Source organism: Canis lupus, chromosome 2 (genome assembly GCF_003254725.2).
Source record: "Canis lupus dingo isolate Sandy chromosome 2, ASM325472v2, whole genome shotgun sequence".
Lineage (NCBI taxonomy): Eukaryota > Metazoa > Chordata > Mammalia > Carnivora > Canidae > Canis > Canis lupus.
The window spans coordinates 5,830,961-5,850,180 of NC_064244.1; positions in this window are offsets into that span (position 1 = coordinate 5,830,961).

Genomic DNA, 19,220 nt, shown 5'->3' on the forward strand with positions numbered 1-19,220 from the left:
GCTAAACCCAGCCAGCAGCCTGGAGACAAGCCCAGCCGAACTACAGTTGACTTGAAGACCTGTGAGCAAGGAATAAATGATCAATGCCACATCTAATTTCAGGGTTTTTTGCCCAGTCAATGGCATCTGGCCATCCTCTATGATGTTGAAGCTTTAGAATTTCATTAAATTTTTTTTTTAAGATAGGGAGAAGGGGAGGAGGGACAGAGGGAGAGGGAGAATCTTAAGCAGGCTCCATGCTCAGCAGAGAGTCAGATGTGGGGTTGGATCTCATGATCCTGAGATCATGACTTAAGCTGGAGTCAAGAGTTGGATGCTTAACCAACTGAGCCAGCCAGGAGCCCCTAGAACTTCATTAATCTTTAATTGGTATTCTGGCATTGATCCAAACTGTAAAAGGAAATAAATTTCATTTTTGCTTGCAGGTAATTCTCTTAGCCTGCAAAGATGGCCAGCAAGGTGAGACTTGTGATTATTCTTAATGACTACAAAAGGATATCAGTGTAGCCATACATCCAAATTCAATTCTGAACTAGGATTTGCATCAGAATCACATGGAGCTTTTAAAAAATGCACTTACCTGGCCTCCCATCACCAGAGATTGTGATTCAGTAGTGCCCGAGCCTAATTCTTAGGAGTCCACTCTTAACATAATTCTTATAATGTAGAAAGCCTACATTTTGATTTAAGTCCAGTTGGGAGAAGGGTTTATGGGGCATTATCTGAAGGACATATGCATATCCATTCTTCTATGTGGTCTAGGTTTCATCTCTGGATCAAGTGGTACCATCAGGGAGGCACTTTTAAAGATCTGTTTCCTTAGTTCCCTATGAAAATGCTTTGATTCATTACATTTTGGACCTTCTAACAAGACTCAACACCTTATTGCTGTTGGTGAATATCTGATCCACTGCATGCCTCCAGGGCCCTATATGAAACCCCAGGTGGAAGGTTGCTGAGATTCATGCTAGAGATATACTTGAATTTTTCTATTTCTTTTCTTTTTCTTTATGGGTAACAAAAGATATGAAACTGACTGGATTTGTTTCCAGGGGCTGCCATAGCAAAGTACCACAAACTGGGTGGTTTAAATAACAACACGTATAGTCTCACAGTTCTGGAATCTACAGATGTTGGCAGAATTGATTCCTTCTGAGAGGTTTGAGGGAGAATCTGTTTCATGCTTCTCTCTTAGCTTCTGGTGATATGCTGTCAATCTTTGGCATTCCTTATAGATGGCATTCTCCCTGTGTCTTCACATCGTCTTCCCTCTGCGTCTGTCTCTGAGTACAAATTTCTCCTTCTTATAAGGACACCAGTCTTATCAGGTTAAGGCCCACCCTAATCTCATCTTAATGTGATCATCTGCAAAAATGCTCTTTCCAGCTAAGGTCATTATAGATAATGAAGGTTAGGATTTGAACTTCTATTGGAAGGACATAGTTTAACCCATAATACTGACCATATTTCTGATTTCACTTTTATCACCAAGAGACTCAGCACCCAATTTGAGGTAAAACTGTGATAATTATTAGATTCTTAAGGCTTAAATATTTGCATTCTATTTTTCACCTTGCTTTAGTGATTGTATGCAAATGTGTATTTTCACAGATCTTGATTTTTTTGTATTTCATTTTTCCATTTTATTATAGATTTCCTGTATGCCTTTTTGTTACAAGTTGAAGTGGAAGGAGTGGAAAGAATATTTATTATATTTCCCCTGGGCCAGGCTGTGAGCAAGGACTTTCAAGAGCTTATGCACATGGGTGGGAATTAGATGAGCTCATAAATGACTCAGACATAAGAGTGGGAGAGATACAGGGGGATCAAAGAAGGGAAATAACATTGGGGGAAGTGTGGTAAGGGTCCAGAAAGCCTTTTGGGAACAGATGACCCTCACAGAACATGTAGAATTTTAAAACAGGGCAGGTGATCAGAGTGCTCATTTTGGATGGGAGACACATTTTAAATGAATGCTTAGAGGTAGAAAAGCATAAGACAAACACTGACAACAGTTCAAGTTTGGATGGAGAATGAACTAAGCTGGAGAGAAGGTTGGGTCTATAGTAGTGGTTCCGAAAAGATGAATTCATCCTTGCAAATCCGATGAACACATATGGGCTCAAGGGAGAATCAGTGTGAAAGATGGGTTAGGTTCCAGGAAAGCAGGAGGCAGGAGGTGAATATTCTATTGAACATATCGTATTATTGCTGGTCTCTAGCTTCTAGTTCTTGGGGACCTGCATTCAGTGACAGGGATAGAACGAAAAGAAGGACAACTGCAGAGATATTTGAAAAGTAGGATTGTCACAACTTCATGATTTATATAAGGAGAAAGAAAGGAGGTGAAATGGCTCTATTTTTCCCCTTTATATATTTCTCTATGTTTTAACTCCACAGTATAAGGAAAAGTAATATATTAGCATGATTTCAAAAAAGGAGGACTCCTCTGAATCTCCCCCTTTGCATTTGAATATGTAAAAATCAAGCTTTTTTTTTCACTAAAAAAATTTCACTAAAATATTTTTCACTAAAAATATTTCATTTTTTTTCATTTTTTTCACTCATTCTGGATTGATTCATCCATCCGTCTATGCAGTCAACATTTGTTGAGACCTGTGGACCATATATAGAACTATGTATTTGGGAGAGAAAGTTAAGCAAGACACTGTTACTGGCTTCAGTGAGCTTACAGTATAACTTCAGAGCAGATGAGCCCTGGTTCTCAAGCACTGTGGAACATATTTTCCATAGACTTTTTAAAAATACACTTTATTTTTTAGAGCTGTTGTAAATTTCAATTTGCTGTTCACAGCAAAATTGAGCAGAAGGCACAGAAATTTCCTATTATCCCTGTGCTACCACTCATGCTTAACTGACTGCGTTATCAACATTCCCCACCAGACTGATACATTTCTTCTGATTGATGAACCAACATTGACACATCTTAATTGCCCCAAGGCAATAGTCTATATGTTAGGGTTTACTCTTGATGTTGTATATTCTGTGGATTTGGACAGATGTATAATGATATATATCCACAATTATAGTATCACACAGAATAGTTTCACTGCCCTAAAAATCTTCTGTGCTCTATACCTATTTCCCATCCTCCCCTCAACTCCTGGCAATTTTATTTATAAAAAGACTCCTGGTCTTTTTATTGTCTCCATAGTTTCACCTTTTCTAGAATGTCATACAGTTGGGATCATACAGTATGCAGCTTTTCCACATTGGCTTCTTTCACTTACTAATATGCATTTAAGGTTCTTCCATGTCTTTTCATGTCTTGATAGCTTGTTTCTTTCTAGTACTGCATAATATTTCATTGTGTGGATGCACCATAGTTTATTTATCCATTCACTTCCTGAAGGACATCTTGGCTGCTTCCAAGTTTTGACAATAATGAATAAGGCTGCTATAAATATCCATGTGCAGATTTTTGTATAGCTATAAGTTTTAACTGACTTAGGTAAGTACTTAGGGGCGCAATTGCCAGCTCCTATCGTCAGACTATGGTTAGCTTTGCCAGAAACCACCAAACTGTCTTCCGAAGTGGCTGTATCATTTTGCTTTCCACCAGCAACGAATAAGAGTTCCTTAGGCTCCATATCCTCACCAGCATGTGAGATGTAGTTAGTATTCTAGATTTTGACATTCTAACAGGTACGTAGTGGTATCCCATTGCTGTGTTCTTTAGACTTGTAAGACAATAGGGCATATAGGAGGGGTGGAAGCAGGTAAGGAAGAAAACAATGTTGGGTGGAGATTGACATTGGTAGCATCAACTGAAGGAGTATCAGGGATCTGACTGCTTAGACAAGAAAGAGAGATATCACAACTGTTACATCCAGATTCTATACTCAACTAGGAATGACTGAAGAAATGTTTCAGGAAAGAATTAAAGTGGTCAAGACATCAAAATGCTTATAATTAATGTCTGGCCAATGTTTGCTAATTTTTTCCCTTCTACATTCTTCTAATAAGTTCCATGTATCTTAGTAATATCACTTCGTTCTGATAGTTGCCAAACAGAATAATGCTTCTTTTGCAGTTCCTAAGAAATCATTCACTTTGAAAATGTCCTTGAGAAATGATATCATTTTGTGGCACCAGTTTCTTAACAGGATCAAGGAGCAAGGAATGAGGTCAGTTTTCCAGCTAGTGAATTACTGATTAGGAGGTTCTTCCAAGGTCTTGTTTACCCAGAGATATGAAAGTTTAGGTATCACTGACCAGGAACATAGTAAGAGATTGACCTCCCCTGACTTGTATCAGACATCCCTAAATAAGATTTATACATGCGTGTTTTTTTACTGTATATGTGTGTATATTTGGGACTACTGCCAAAAATCCAAAGCTAAAGAGCCCCTGGAAAGAACTTTTGCTGTCAAAGTGAACCTGCCAACACATTAAAGATCATCCATGGTCCATGAGAGGGAGAGGTGTGTGTGTGTGTGTGTGTGTGTGTGTGTGTGTGTAGGTGGTGGGCAGAGAATGAGGGCAAAAAGAATATGTGCCTTGAATATAATGATAATATGGAATTATTGGACCTCTGAGATACCTGATAGATCTTTTAAGCACCATAGCAAATAGCTGGGTAGGAGTGCATGGCACAGCTCTAGAGGGTGATATTTCTGTAGACTATGATATGGATGGTGCCCTGTGGGATTATGCAAAACAGCAGGTCTGGCATAAGGTCTTATCCATCTTTAAATTCTCTGTCCCTGCAAACCAGAGTTATACAATAGATTTCTGTTGAGTCCATCAGGAGTTTTGTGTAGCTTTTTAAACAAGCAATGTTGTCAGTTCCTTTCTGTCACAAACATTTGGCTTATTTGACAGAGCCCAATCCTAATGAACCATTTTAATATAGCTCTCTCAAAAATTGTTATACAGGATATGGAGAAAAGGGAACCCTGTGTACTGTTGATGGGAATGCAAACTGCTATAGCCACTGTAGAAAACAGTATAGAGGTTCCTCAAAAACTAAAAATAGAAGTTTGATATGATTCAGAAATTCCACTTCTGGGTATTTTTATCTAGAGAAAACGAAAATACTAATTCAGAAGGATATGTACACCCCTTTGTTTATTGCAGCATTGTTTATTATAGCTAAGATATGGAAGCAACCCAAGTGTCTATTGATAAATGAATAGATAAAGAAGATGTGGCATACACACACACACACACACACACACACACACACACACACTGGAATATTACTCAGCCATAAAAAAGAATGACATCTTGCCATTTGTGTGCCATTTGTGACAATGTGAATGAAACTAGAGGGTATTATGCTAAATGACATAAGCCAGATAAAGGCAAATACCATATGATTTCACATATATGTGGAATCTGAAAAACAAAAGAAATGAACAAACAAGTAACAGCAGAGAGAAATAGACTCACAAATACAGAGAAAAAATTAGTGGTTGCCAAAGGGTGGGAAAGCCTAGGCGGCATGGGTGAAATGGGTGAAGGGGATTAAGAGTTAAGAACTTGTAATTATAAATTAAACAATCCTGGGGATGAAAAGTGCAGCATAGGGAATGTAGTCAATAATAATTGTAATACACTTTATTGTGTAACCCAATAATATTGTAATACACTTATTTATCATGATGAGCTTTTTGTAATTTTGTAATTATTGAATCACTATGTTGTATAACTGAAACTAATTTAATATTATGTGTCAACTATATTTCAATTAAAAATAAAAAATTTAAAAAAGAAATTATAATAAAAACTGATATATAAAGCAGAAAATATATGAATATTTTGTATTTATTCACTAAATATTTATTAGATTCCTACCATGTTTCAGGAACTGTTCTTTATGCTGAGTATTAGAAGAAGGAAAAAATAAGCAAAAAATCTGTCATCATGGGGTTATATTCCAGTTTCCCAGAACATAGGGGATTTAGATAGTAAATTTTACAATTAAATTATATATATAAAATATAAGAATCAGATATAACATTCATATATAACATACATATATAAAGCTTGAGGATATGTACATATAAGATTTGAACACACATATGCCCACACATAGAGATTTGTATCCAAATCCATTCAAGTGACTATAAATATCTATGAAAATTAGTAAATGTCATTATCATTCTATTATACAGTCTATATTTCCAGCTATGGTTCATTACAACCAGAAAATAAATGGACAGTCAAAAATAACTCATCACTTGGAAATTAAGAATACTGTTCTATATACTTCACGTGTAAAAACTAAAACTATAGACAATTAAGAAATAAATAACAATGAGAATACTTTAATATCTATGAAAAGGGGAGAAAGCAGTGCTCAGAAGAAAATCTATAGATTTAATCGTGTTTACTAGAAGGAAGGAAAGACAGAATGGAAGTAGGGAGAACAGTGAACAAGGGATTGTTGTAGGATGTATGAGGGGGTCTTCATTGTTTCAGGGGGAAGGTGTTGAGAGGTGTTTGGATATGGGTTAGATTTGGTAGAAGTGCTGAGTGAGTCAGTGAGGGCAAGAGAAAGCCTTAGCCACTGTGTGATAACATTTCAATGAAATGAACTCCAGCATATTTGACAATTAAACATTTGGGATTTAAACTCCCCTCTCTCCCCTCCTCCCATTGGAAGAGAAAGGCTTTATTTCAAACTGAAGGAGTTTCAGACATCAGTAAGAACACAAGTAAATCTTTGAAGGACGAGAAGGAACAGAAGTCTCCTGAGATAACTCAATACCTACTTGTAAGACCTATCCTGAAGTTAACTGGGCTTATTTCTTTCAGGATGTGATATGGTCATCATGGTGGCTCAGGAGGTGGGAAACAGGGATAGGGCAATGGGTGGATGCTGGTGGCAGAGAAAGGGAAGTGACAACTGACTGATGGGCAGGTGCACAATTATCCCTTCCCTGTCCCCTGTATGGCTGGAGCAGGGGTGCATCCAGCCATGGCTCTCTGAGATTTAGTGTCTGTGAGCAGTTTTCTGGGTGGAGCCTTCCATGAATTCTCCCTGGAGGAGAAAAGGAGGGCTTTATTCTCCCTGAATACTGCTTTCTCTGCCTTTTGTCCCCATCTGTTGTGTGAGTACATACAGGTCATCTGCTCTTCTAGGCCTCTCTCCTTCCCCTAGAAACCTTGTAAGTGTGTACTCTTGTTTTCTTGCAAATTTACATTATTTTAGTCAGTATCAAATAATTTTCTATATTAAAGCCTCACTGATAACTGTGTAAGAATTGGTCTTTGGGGCTGGAGCATGAGGTTCTAATTCAGATGTTGCTACCCATTGGCTTAGTGACATTATTTGTCTTCCTGTGCCTCAGTTTATTTATCTGTTGCTAATGGAGTTAAATCTTGGATTCCCACCCAGTATCACAACTTGGAATAAAATCTCTCAGAAAGAGATGTTTTGTTGGAAAGCATCCCATTTCTTAGTATGATGGTACTGTAACCCTTTTCAACAAATTTGGCTTGTTTTGATTTTCTTCCAGTTTCTACCCACAGTGCATGATTTTTCCAATCTGAAAAGTCTAAGTGTAAAAATGTAGGGGAGGGGGGAGATGATTACAAAGCTGGTTTGGGGGATCCCTGGGTGGCGCAGCGGTTTGGCGCCTGCCTTTGGCCCAGGGCGCGATCCTGGAGACCCAGGATCGAATCCCACATCAGGCTCCCAGTGCATGGAGCCTGCTTCTCCCTCTGCCTGTGTCTCTGCCTCTCTCTCTCTCTCTCTGTGACTATCATAAATAAATAAAAATTAAAAAAAAATTTAAAAAAAAAAAAAAAAAAAAAAAAAAAAAAAAAGCTGGTTTGGGAAAAATGCCTGGAAAATAAATTTTTAAAAGGAGGGAAAAACACTAGCTTTTCATTGTTTAAAGGAGAACAATTCTGAAAATAATTTTCTTGTGTCATTTCTAATCTATTTAGCTTGTACATCAAATAACCCAGGGACCAGCTACACTTACAACCAAAAACTTCTATCTGAGAAGTCTTTTTTTCTTTTAAAAGAACACCCAAAACATTTACATTCATTAAAGTACTTAGTACCAAACTAGAAATTATTTCAACAGTAGTTCAACATCTTTTCATTTGTTTTATCTCTAGGATTATGTTTATCCCAACCTCAGATTGGATCCTTATATCTTTAAGATCATCGCTGTGTTCAGAGCATGTTAAAAATGCATTTAACTGATTTATTTTGCTTACCATAATACACTCTAGGTCTGTCCATATTATTGCAAATAGAAGAGTTCATTCTTTTGGTTGGCTGAGTACTATTCCATTTTATATATAAATATATATTATATATATTTAATATATATATAAATTTAATATATATAAATATATATTATCTATTCTTATGTTGATGGATATCTTGGCTCTTTCCATAGTTTGGCTATTGTGGACATTTCTACCATAAACATTGGAGTGCATGTGCTCCTTTGAATCACTGTTTTTGTATTCTTTGGAAAAATACCCAGTAGTATAATTGCTGGGTTTAGGGTACCTCTATTTTTACTTTTTGAGGAACCTCCTTATTTTAACTTTTTGAGGAACAGAGTGGCTGCACCAGCTTGCATTCCCACCAACAGGTTAGAGGGTTCCTCTTTCTCCACATCCTCACCAAAATCTGTTTTTTCCTGAGTTGTTAATTTTAGCCATTCTGACTGATAAGAGGTGGTATGTCATTGTGGTTTTGATTTGTATTTCCCTGATGATGAGTGATGTTGAGCATTTTTCCATGTGTCTGTTGGCCATTTATATGTCTTCTTTGGAGAAATATCTATTTATGTCTTCTGCCCGCTTCTTGATTTCACTCATATTGTGGAATTTAAGAAACAAAACTGATGAACAGGGGAAGGGAAGGAGGAGCAAAATAGAGTAAAAACAGAAAGGGAGACAAACCATAAAAGACTCTTAACTATAGAGAACAAACTAAGGGTTGCTGGAGGGGAGCGGAGGAGGATGGGGTAACTGGGGGATGAGCATTAAGGAGAGCATGTAATGTGATGAGCACTGGGTGTTATATGCAACTGATGAATCACTAAATTTTACCCTGAAATTAATAATACACTACATGTTAACTAACTTGAATTTAAATAAAACCATAAATAAATAAATAAATAAATAAGCATTTGGTTTCACAGTGACACAGGAAAGAGGAAACCCATCTGTAGTCTTTGTTTCCTTACTTCAGAGTAAAACAATGTGCTCTTTAGAAACTATTAAGTGCATGAAGAGTATTTTGGAATTTCTTGCCACCATCTGGAACTCTTTTATTAGGCAACTCTCGGTAAAACGCAGACGTGAATGCATGTTTTTTTGCATTATTTCCACTTTCCCTAAAGAGAGGGTGATGGGAAGTATTTCCAGTTGAGTCGTGTTCTGAACATAGCACGTTGTGATGGCAGAGAGACATTGACATTCACCTCAGGTGTTTTCCACTAAATTTTTGTGTCTACTTTCCACTTTCCTTAACTTTTCATCTCTCTTTTTTTTAAAAAAAGATTTTGTTTATTTATTCATGAGAGACACAGAGAGAGAGAGAAAGGTAGAGACATAGGCAGAGGGAGAAGCAGGCTCCTCGCAGGGACCCCGATATGGAACTTGATCCTGGGACCCAGGATCATGCCCTGGGCTAAAGGCAGGCACCAAACCACTGAGCCACTCAGGGATCCCTCTTTCTTTCTTTCTTTCTTTCTTTCTTTCTTTCTTTCTTTCTTTCTTTCTTTCTTTCTTTCTTTTTTAATAATTTATTTATTATGTATTTGAAAGAGAGGGAGAGAGAGAGAGAGAGTGAGTGCACAAGTGGGAGAAGAGCAGAGGGAGAGGGAGAATTCCAAGCAGACTCCCCACTGAGGGTGGAGCCCCATGTGGGGCTTGATCTCATGACCCTGAGATCATGATCTGGGCTGAAATCAAGAGTTGGATGCTGGGATCCCTGGGTGGTGCAGTGGTTTGGCGCCTGCCTTTGGCCCAGGGCGCGATCCTGGAGACCCGGGATCGAATCCCACATCGGGCTCCCGGTGCATGGAGCCTGCTTCTCCCTCTGCCTGTGTCTCTGCCTCTCTCTCTCTCTCTGTGACTATCATAAAAAAAAAAAAAAAAAAAAAAAAGAGTTGGATGCTCAACCTACTGAGCCCCCCAAGCACTCCTTCTCCCTTGCTTCTAATTACATTGCTCATAGGTTGGAGGAGATGATAATGTTCAGGGGCTGCACAATCTGACTCATACTCCAGCAGCCACAGTATTGCCTGATGTGACCCCACTGTCTCAAGCCAGTGCTGGGAGGTGCTGTGTTTTTCTACTCTACTGTGGAATCAGGTGAGCCTCTTCCATGTTCCTGCCAGAGGAGTATGGGAGAAAAACAAGGTATGACAAAAAAGGTGTTTCCTTACAAATTCCTTGTGTGTGGCAGACTGCAACTGTTCAAGGCTGGAATTTCTTTGGGATCTAGCGACCATTCTCTCTCCCTCAAGGTTTACATATTTATCGATGTTTTTATTCTGCCTCTCATCTACCAGGTGGGCCAAGGAGCCATGTTTGTGCTACAAGATACCATCATCTTGGATGTGGTCACTTTGACCAGAGTAGACACTTTACCCAAACAAAGCTCACCTAACCGGATTCTTCCTTAAGAAAGGAACAAAAGACAGAGATTGGGAATTCAGACCTGGGTCAGGTAATCAATGGTGGGATGATGATAAAGTAACCAAGCACAAACTCTTGCAAGCAGGGTCTTTGGAGTACGCTGATCACTGCCTTTTCCCAAGTCCTGAGGGTTCCTGGGGTTCCTGAGACTCTATGAGCTTTTCTAGTATACTACCGTTTTCTCCCCTAAGCTGGTTCAAGCTGATTTTCATTACTTGCCAGCAAGAGAACATCATCTAACAGAAGGTAACTGCCATCACAACATTCCCAGTTAGAAATTTGGGCCAGAACTGAGATGAGTGGCAGTAGTAATAGAGAGGGAGTGATGGATTCAAAGTAATGGAACCAATATTGATAGAACTTGGTGGCAATTTGGTATGGTTCAGTGTAGTTTTGTCTGAAATAGAAATCATGATTTTTAAGATGCTCTGTGGGAGACAGAGCCAGGAAGCAATTCATGTGCCTAACGTTTATTTATTCCTTCCAAATCTAATAGATTTAATTACATGATAACTGTTTCACTCGATTTCATTTTTTTGGAGCACAGTGACTGATAAGGTTTTTTTTCCCCTTTAACTTGGCTGAACATTTCTTAAAGCTTTATGGCACAGAAGGATTACTGAACCCACGGCTAATCCTAAAACTGCATTTGTTCTAATACTATCTAACCTTAGGGAAACATGGTTTCTAGAGAAGTAGAATTTTTTTACTGAAGACTTCTGAGTGGTATAGTCTGTACCGAATCAAGATTCCAGCTTTAAGAGCAGGGGTTGCAGTGGAGGTGCTAGAAGGTTCTACATGGGGCCCTGCTCTGGCTCTGAGAGCCTCATCTAAGAAACCCCCACCCTAAATGAATGCAGATTTGTTTGCCACCCTCCAGATCACTCCTGTTTCTCATAGATGCTTCCGGGACAATGACTATTTTGCTTTTCAGTGCATATGATGCAACAATGTGCCTTCAGTGCTGAATAGCCAGTGTGCAAGGTGCTCACGGGCAATCAGCTAGATCCTAAGCTGCACCCTCTCTCAGAGCGCTGCCCTGGGGGAGGAATGACCAGGGCTTCCTCACACCTGGTACAAGACCCAGAATGCCTCTCCCTCTTGTCCTTAGAGAAAGCATCCCTCACAGAACTCTGGGTATTAAAACACCCTGTGTGGATTTGCCTCTTTGTCCCTCCCCCCACACTGTAGACAAGTCGAAGCCTGAGACTACAATATCCTAGCCCCCCAGCAGCTAACTCATCACAAATGATCAATGTTTATTTGGACTTACTCTTTCAGGGCTAGGCCACAACTCCTGGAAGGTGGGCAGCTGGTGGAAGGAAGTAGAGCCGTGGGCCCAGGAAGTTTATATGTATTGCATAGTGTATAGATATGCTTTTTAACATGGGAGATTTAGGGGCACCTGGGTAGCTAAGTCAGTTAAGCATCTGCCTTTGGCTCAGGTCATGATCCTGGGGTCGGTTCTGGGATCGAGTCCACATCTGGCTCCCTGCTCAGCCAGGAGGCTGCTTCTTCTCCGTCTGCTCCCCGCCCTCCACTGCTTGTGGTCTCTGGCTCTCTCTGTCAAATAAATAAAATACTTAAAAACAAAAAACCACGGGAAGTTTATATATACATATAGTCTTGGGCACTGCGATGGGTCTCCCCCATTCCTTTTCCATTTCTTTCCTCTCTTCTTTCTCTTTTTCCCTCTTTCTTGGGAGGGAAAAGCTTGGGAAAGATGAGATAATTATGGGTCTGTGTAGAACAGAAGGTGAAAGGACTCGGTCCCTCCTCGGGTGGTTCTGGGCTGACAGGGGTCCTTGTGTGTGACCCTGTTGAGGGCCCTGGGGAGACAGGGAGAGCGGCTTCCTGTGGCCTGTGCATGATGTGAGTAAGGCAGAATGAGAATCTTCCTGGGGGCTGGTCTTGTGGCGTGGGGTGTGGGAGACAGCCTCCCCGAGTCTTTTCCTGCCTGCTGGGCCCTCCGCCCAGCTCCGCAGCTGCCAGCCTGCGTCTTCTGTCTCCCGTGTCTGCTGCTCACCGGCTAATAGGTGATTATCTGGTCTGCGCCTTGTGGGGCCCTGTCTCAAAAGAATCAATAAAACCCTTAGAAATGAGCTTCCTGGAGCAAAACCTGCTCCCAGTATGCTCAAACCCAGGACTTTTTTTTTTTTTTTTTCAGAAGTTGCAGGGTCTCAGTTGATGTTTTGTTGAAACAAACAAAAACTAAACCCCTCAGTGTATGTGAAGAGCTACCTGGGGTGGGAAACAATGATATTCATAGTGAATGTGTGGTTCCGGTTGACTCCCCAGCAGCAGTTGGGGGGATGGGGTGTGCGGGGGTGATTCTAATGCCCTAGGATGGAAAAGTCCTCACAGGATCGAGGAGGGGAAAGGCAGGAAAGGACTGGTCTTGGGCAGCTGACTCTGGCCCAGGCCTTAAGATATTTTCTCATCAAATCCTTACAAACCTCTGTCATAAGTATCACTGATCTGATTCTTTAGACAAAGATTTATTTATTTATTTATTTCTTAGAGAGAGACAGAGAGAGAGAGCAGGGGGAGGGGCAGAAGGAGGAGGAGAGAAGCAGAAATTCTTCACTGAGAGCAGAGTCTGACCGGCTCTGGATCCGCCACCCTGAGATCATGACCTGAGCCAAAATTAAGTCGGAAGCACCTGGGCGTGATACTGGGATCGTGTCCCACATGGGGCTCCCCGCAGGGAGCCCACTTCTCCCTCTGCCTATGTCTCTGCCTCTCTCTGTGTGTCTCTCATGAATGAATAAATAAAATCTTTTTTTTATTTTTAAAGAGTTGGTCGCTTAACTGAGCCATCCAGGAGCCCCTCACTAACCTGATTTTATAAGTGAGGAAAAGACGTTCAGAATTTATAGAGACAAGGGACAATTTATTACCAAGGAGTAGAGAATTTAGCCCAAGAAGTATCAAAGGGGCTTCTAGAATTCTAGAATAGCTGTCTTAGATTCAGAATGAGCAAGGCAAAAGCAATGGCCATGCCTTCGCCCATTCTTTCCGCCCTCAATTCCTGCGTTGAGTGTTGCTGTAATTTCTAGATTAATTGTGTCAGTGACTTGGGACCCTTCATGCATTAAATTTATTCCCAGACTGAATAGTCTCTTATAATAAACTGTTATAGCTCATCATGACAGGGGCAGGGGTAGTGACTCAAGGTCAGAGTTTAATTTTCCACACATGGCTCACTGTAGATGGATCATCTTCAATGGATATTTTACCTGAAATTCCATCCATCCTTTGGAAAAAGTGAAGCAAGGGGCTGCTTTGTTTTTGCAACTTTAATAAGCACATATATAGAAAGAAAGAATACTGTTTCCTTAATTCTCGGCTGCTAAGTAATCACTGGAGCCATCTGCTCTTCCCTGAACATAAACCAGCACGGGCCCAGCCAGCTGTGGAGATACACAACAGGCCTGTCTAGAAGAGGCCTCAGTGGCACAGAGCGAATGTAAACCTTCCACAACAATCTAAATAAAAGTGGACACTAAAGAAAATGCCTATTGTTATTATGTGGATCTCGACATTACTAAAATAGATGTAAAAGGAAATCAAGAAGAGGTAAAAGGGGGTGGCTCGGTCGGTTAAGCCTCTGCCTTTGGCTCAGGTCACGATCTTGGGGTCTCTGCTTAGCGAGGAGTCTGCTTTTCCCTTTCCTCCCCACTGGTTATCTCAGTCTCTCTCAAATAAATAAATAAATAAAATCTTTAAAAAAATAAGAAAAAAGAGGAGGCAAAAGATTTAGTAGCAAGATTTCCTTGACTGACTAAATTCTGAATCTGAAGAAGTTCTTTAAATCTCTCCTTTTCTCAAGTTTGTATAATTGAATTTTCTTGGAATGTACAAGGTTAGCGTGTTTAAATAAATCGAAATTCCTCTTGAAGTCATTTTCTTGCCAGCTCTGATAAGCTTTTGATTACTTTTCCACAGCTAGGAGTCTCAGTTCTGACTAATCAAAATCACACACATTTTTTTTTTCCCCAAAAATGCGAAACAGGAGTCTAAGTACGGAGTGGCTTTGTAGCCTTGTGAGTGTATAGTTTATTTGCTTTTATGTGTGCCCGTGCTACAGGCCAGATTCATGACAACAGTGTGGGACCCAGGAAATTGAACAAAATCCCCTACCCCTGGACAAGCAGAGCGGGACTGACTCTATTCTGGGCTGCACCCGCCTTGTGCTGACCTTATTGCTTAGGGCACTGCCCCGCCCTAGTCAATGACCAGGGCCCCCCCCAACCGGAAATCCCGCTCAGTGATAGGCCAGGTCAAATGGATCCTTTAGGGTATGTAATTCAATCGGCCACCTGCGAGTATCCGGACCAGCATGACTGTGCAACTTTCTGCGATCCCATTGGCCACTGGCGCCTATAAAGTTGCTAAGCCTCTTAGTCTCGGGGTCCAAGTCCCTGCTCCGCTGTGTCGGGTGCACTTGGACCCAGGCTCGAGCTTGTAAATAAACCCTCGTGTGTTTGTATCGGTGTCGGCTCCTTGGTGGTTTCTCGGATTCGCGATCTTGGGCATAACAAACAGGTGCTGGGCAGGGAGGATCTTCAACTCTGAACTCTTAGTGTTTCTCTGCTGCTTGCTCTCTGAGGTGTTGGAGACTCTTTAATGGTTTGGGGGAGACAAAGTCACTCTTTCTCCTTGTGGTGAGCCCCAGTGACTCATTCTCATTGGGGTGTAAATGGAACCTCATAAGCCTTGGTTATGTGACCACAGTAGCAATTCTAATGAAGCCGATGTCCTGTGTCACTTTGCTGTGACTCTGATTGGTGTGATGCAAGGATGTGCTTTGGGGAAGAAGGTTCAAAACAAGAACTGGATAATTCATCCCAAGTAATATAGCTTACTTCCGCATTCTCTGCTTCTTTCCTTGGTTATCCTGTCCAGCCCGTCTCCATCTCCTCCCAGGCACTGTTAACGCTGAGGCCAAGGCGGCTAAGGCTTCCTCAGTCACTAGTCTGCTGTCCTCACGGATGATTCATAGAATGGCCTTCTACAGGGAGATGCTCTGTAGGAAGCAAAGGGAGTCACTTCCTTTTTGTGTTCAGGACAGTCTTCTAGAGGTGAGCTAAGGATGAAGGGCTTGCATCTGAAGCCTGGTCCTTATGGGCACAGAATAAAAATAAAGCAAACACCTATTGAACATTTGCTATGTTCCAGGCATTTAGTTTTCTTCTCTTCTGAATCTTCACTATCACTCTATGAGTACTATTTTTTGTCCTCGCTTCACAGATGAGAGAACTGATGCTCAGAGAGGTAAAGTGATTTGCTCGGGGTCACAGAGTTGCTAAAAGGCAGAGCTGGCCTCTGAGGCCAGGCAATCTGACTCCAGCAGCTGCCTCGTTGGCAGAATGTAAACATGAACACCGGGATCGGACCTCTCCTGGCAGGGGCCCAGGTTTTCAGACTGCCACAAACTCCACTCCATTTGGCTTCCTCCTGTGAAATTACAGTTACTCATATATTAAATCATATTTGTAGTTACTTAGCCATAGAAGTCCTTGGGAGGGAATTTAATAGGATCAGGTGCATCTGTAGGCAGCAAGGGCAAGATGAGGGTCCCCTGGGAACCCTCTGCTTCCAAAATTAACATGTCTGGTTTGTTGTTTTATTATAAACACTGGGCAGGTAATTCCAGTTGGGTGAGCACAGTGATTGGAATCCCTTTTACTATTACACATGAAAAAAAATATCAGGTGAGGGTGTGTGAATAGAGATATGTTTTAAAATCTCATATACATTGGGAAAATACCATTTTTTTACAGTTTAAACGAATCCCTTCAGTTATATACAATAACTGAATAGTAGTTACAATACTCTCCTTTACATATGGGATGAAGAGGTTAACAGGATAATAGAGCTTTGTTTCTCTCATCCTACTCATCTTCTCTATTCCCTATGGAAGACTTCTAGGAATTAACTGGGAAGGCAAGAATCAAGAAAATCCCTGGGTTTATAACAAATCTTTGACAATCAGAGCTTCCTCCATACAAACAAAGACAGATGTTAAACCAGGTGCTTTTCCTAAATGGACATTTTGATGTATGTTGCTGAGATTTGTCAGTTTCTGTGCAATGGCAAATGGAGTCAAATGTGTAAATCTGTTTGAATCACAGACAAGGAAACTTTGGGAAATGTGAAGTAGAGAAAGAATTGCCATTCTACTCACTGGAATGTAGGAAACGTCCAGATTATGAAACAACCCTATAACTCACTCTCATATGAAGTCAACGGAATGAAGCAAAGAGGTGGTGTTGATACTTCACAGTTAGAGCTCCTCATCCATCTATCTAAGACTAATTTTGAAAGTTTGGTTTTTTTTAAACATAGCAAAAGATCTTAGGTTCTATTGTCTTTTAACAGTTGCCTGGGGGGGGGGGGGATGAAAATCTTATTAGTTTGCATGGCCAGACTTAAAGCCAAAGATAGCACCTGCCTGGCTAAATCCCAATAAAATGCAAGCAATCAATGAGGAGTCCTATGCCAAGAAGTATGGGGATATGTGTGAATTTGAAAGTGAAAATCTTATTGGTGGATAAGTAGCTTCTAGTGACATGGAGACTATACCACAATCCAGTCTTTCCAAGTTTTCAATTTGACTTGCAAATACTCAGGTCAATTTCAATTACATTTATTAATTTCAGGCCACTGATCAAGTGGCTCGGGTGAGGAGAATCTGAAAGATTTGATTAAATGAGTGGTTCTCAGGTTTATGGTTTACATATAAAATGCAGTTCGTAGAGTTGGTAACTCTTTTGCCATCCCTATCATTTTAGAAATGATAAGGCGTTGATAAGCAACAGCATCAACAAAATGTGACAAGTGCGTCATCTGAGATGAGAGACTGCCCTTCCAAATGAATGGCTTTTGGCGGTACATAACCCCTTCCTGGTTGTCCTGCCTTTAGGAGTTAGTTGGACAGTTAGGTAGTCGGGGCCAGGGTCCCCAGCAAGAAAATGTGGGGTTAAGACAGCTAAAATAAAAGAGCACTAACATCCTGTTTTATAGCTCAGACAGGCCCACGCTAGCAATTCTGCTTTGCAGCCTTCGCAGAAATGACTTCTGCAAAATGTCCTAAAATAAGGCAATTCACCACAAAGCATTTGTCACCATCGCAGGTGAGGGGTGGCTGAGACATAAGCCCCCAGATGTCAGCAAAAAAGCCCATCAGCGTGTTGACATAACCGAATAGGTAGACAGATACATGACCAAAGCCCCCAATTAGCATGACTCAAGCGCACCCTGATTGCTTAAGTTCCGCAAAAGAGCTCACAAAACCCCCTAAACTTAGAAGCTTTCGACAGCAACTCTCCCAGGTCCCTTCCCTCTCCCGGAGCTTTATACTACTGCTCCATAAACTTTGCCTCGCTGCCCAGCACGCTTCACCTGCTCAACCTCTTCATTCTTCAAAGCTGCGTGACCCGGAACCGAGGCACTCAAGGCAGAGAAATCCTGAGACAGATCTTCTCTCTCTTGCCCCGGATTGGAGAGGTCTTCATTCCGCGTGGGTCAACAGCCTGGGGTTGGCAAAAACTATGGACCAGATGATCTTTCAGAGTCGTTCTAGGTCTCTAAACCCATGAGTAGGAGACCTGTCCCTGCCCTGGAAGGAGGACAGACAGACTAGATTGATAGATGACAAACAGCTGCAGACCGTTTCCAAAGGATCTGACCTGCAAGCACAGTGTGTTCACATAAGGGTGCAAGAGGAAGGCTTTGTTGGGGGGGGGGGGGCTGAAACCGAGTCAGGTTTTGTGTTCAGTAGGTGTTGTCTTCTAGTGAGAGATCTGGCAAGGAGCATAGCTCCCTGGGATTGGACGTCGGGAGGGGGCTCAGCAAGCCCGTATGGAGAAAGGACGCGCGTGTCTGTCAGCACAGGTGCGTGCACACCTGGGGTGTCAGGTTATCCTCCTTGGGCTTTGCTCTATTTCCCTCCAGCCTCTTGGCCCCTCGTGTCAGTTTTATCCCATCTTTCCTCTCACATGCAATCATCTGCTGTCTCCACAGCATTGCCCATTTGTAGTTATTTTACCCTTTCAAATCAATTTTTACTTTTTTTAGATTTTATTATTTATTTATTCATGAGAGACAGAGAGAGAGGCAGAGACGCAGGCAGAGGGAGAAGCAGGCTCCTTAAGGGGAGCCTGACACAGGACTCGGTCCCAGGACCCTGGGGTCACGACCTGAGCCGAAGGCAGATGCTCAACCACTGAACATCCAGGTGCCCCACAAAGCAATTTTTATTTTACATTTTCCTCCAATAACAATAGCTCAGAGGTTGGGAGAAGGTGAATGGTGGCCGAAGGGGGTGTGTTGGTGGTGCAGTTACTCCTGGGAGCCTGTTTTCCTCCTCAGCCTCCCTGCTCCCGGCCTTCCTCCTTTCCGGGCCTCCCCATTCAGAGGCATAAAGAAACAGTTATGCCTCTTAACCAGCCAATACCTATGGGCTATTTTTATAGCACCCCGCTATTTCTTGGGAAACCAACCCCTCCAGGTTTCCTTAAACTTGGGCTCTGAGCTATTGATCCTTCAGTGAGTGCTTGCTCCTATTTTGT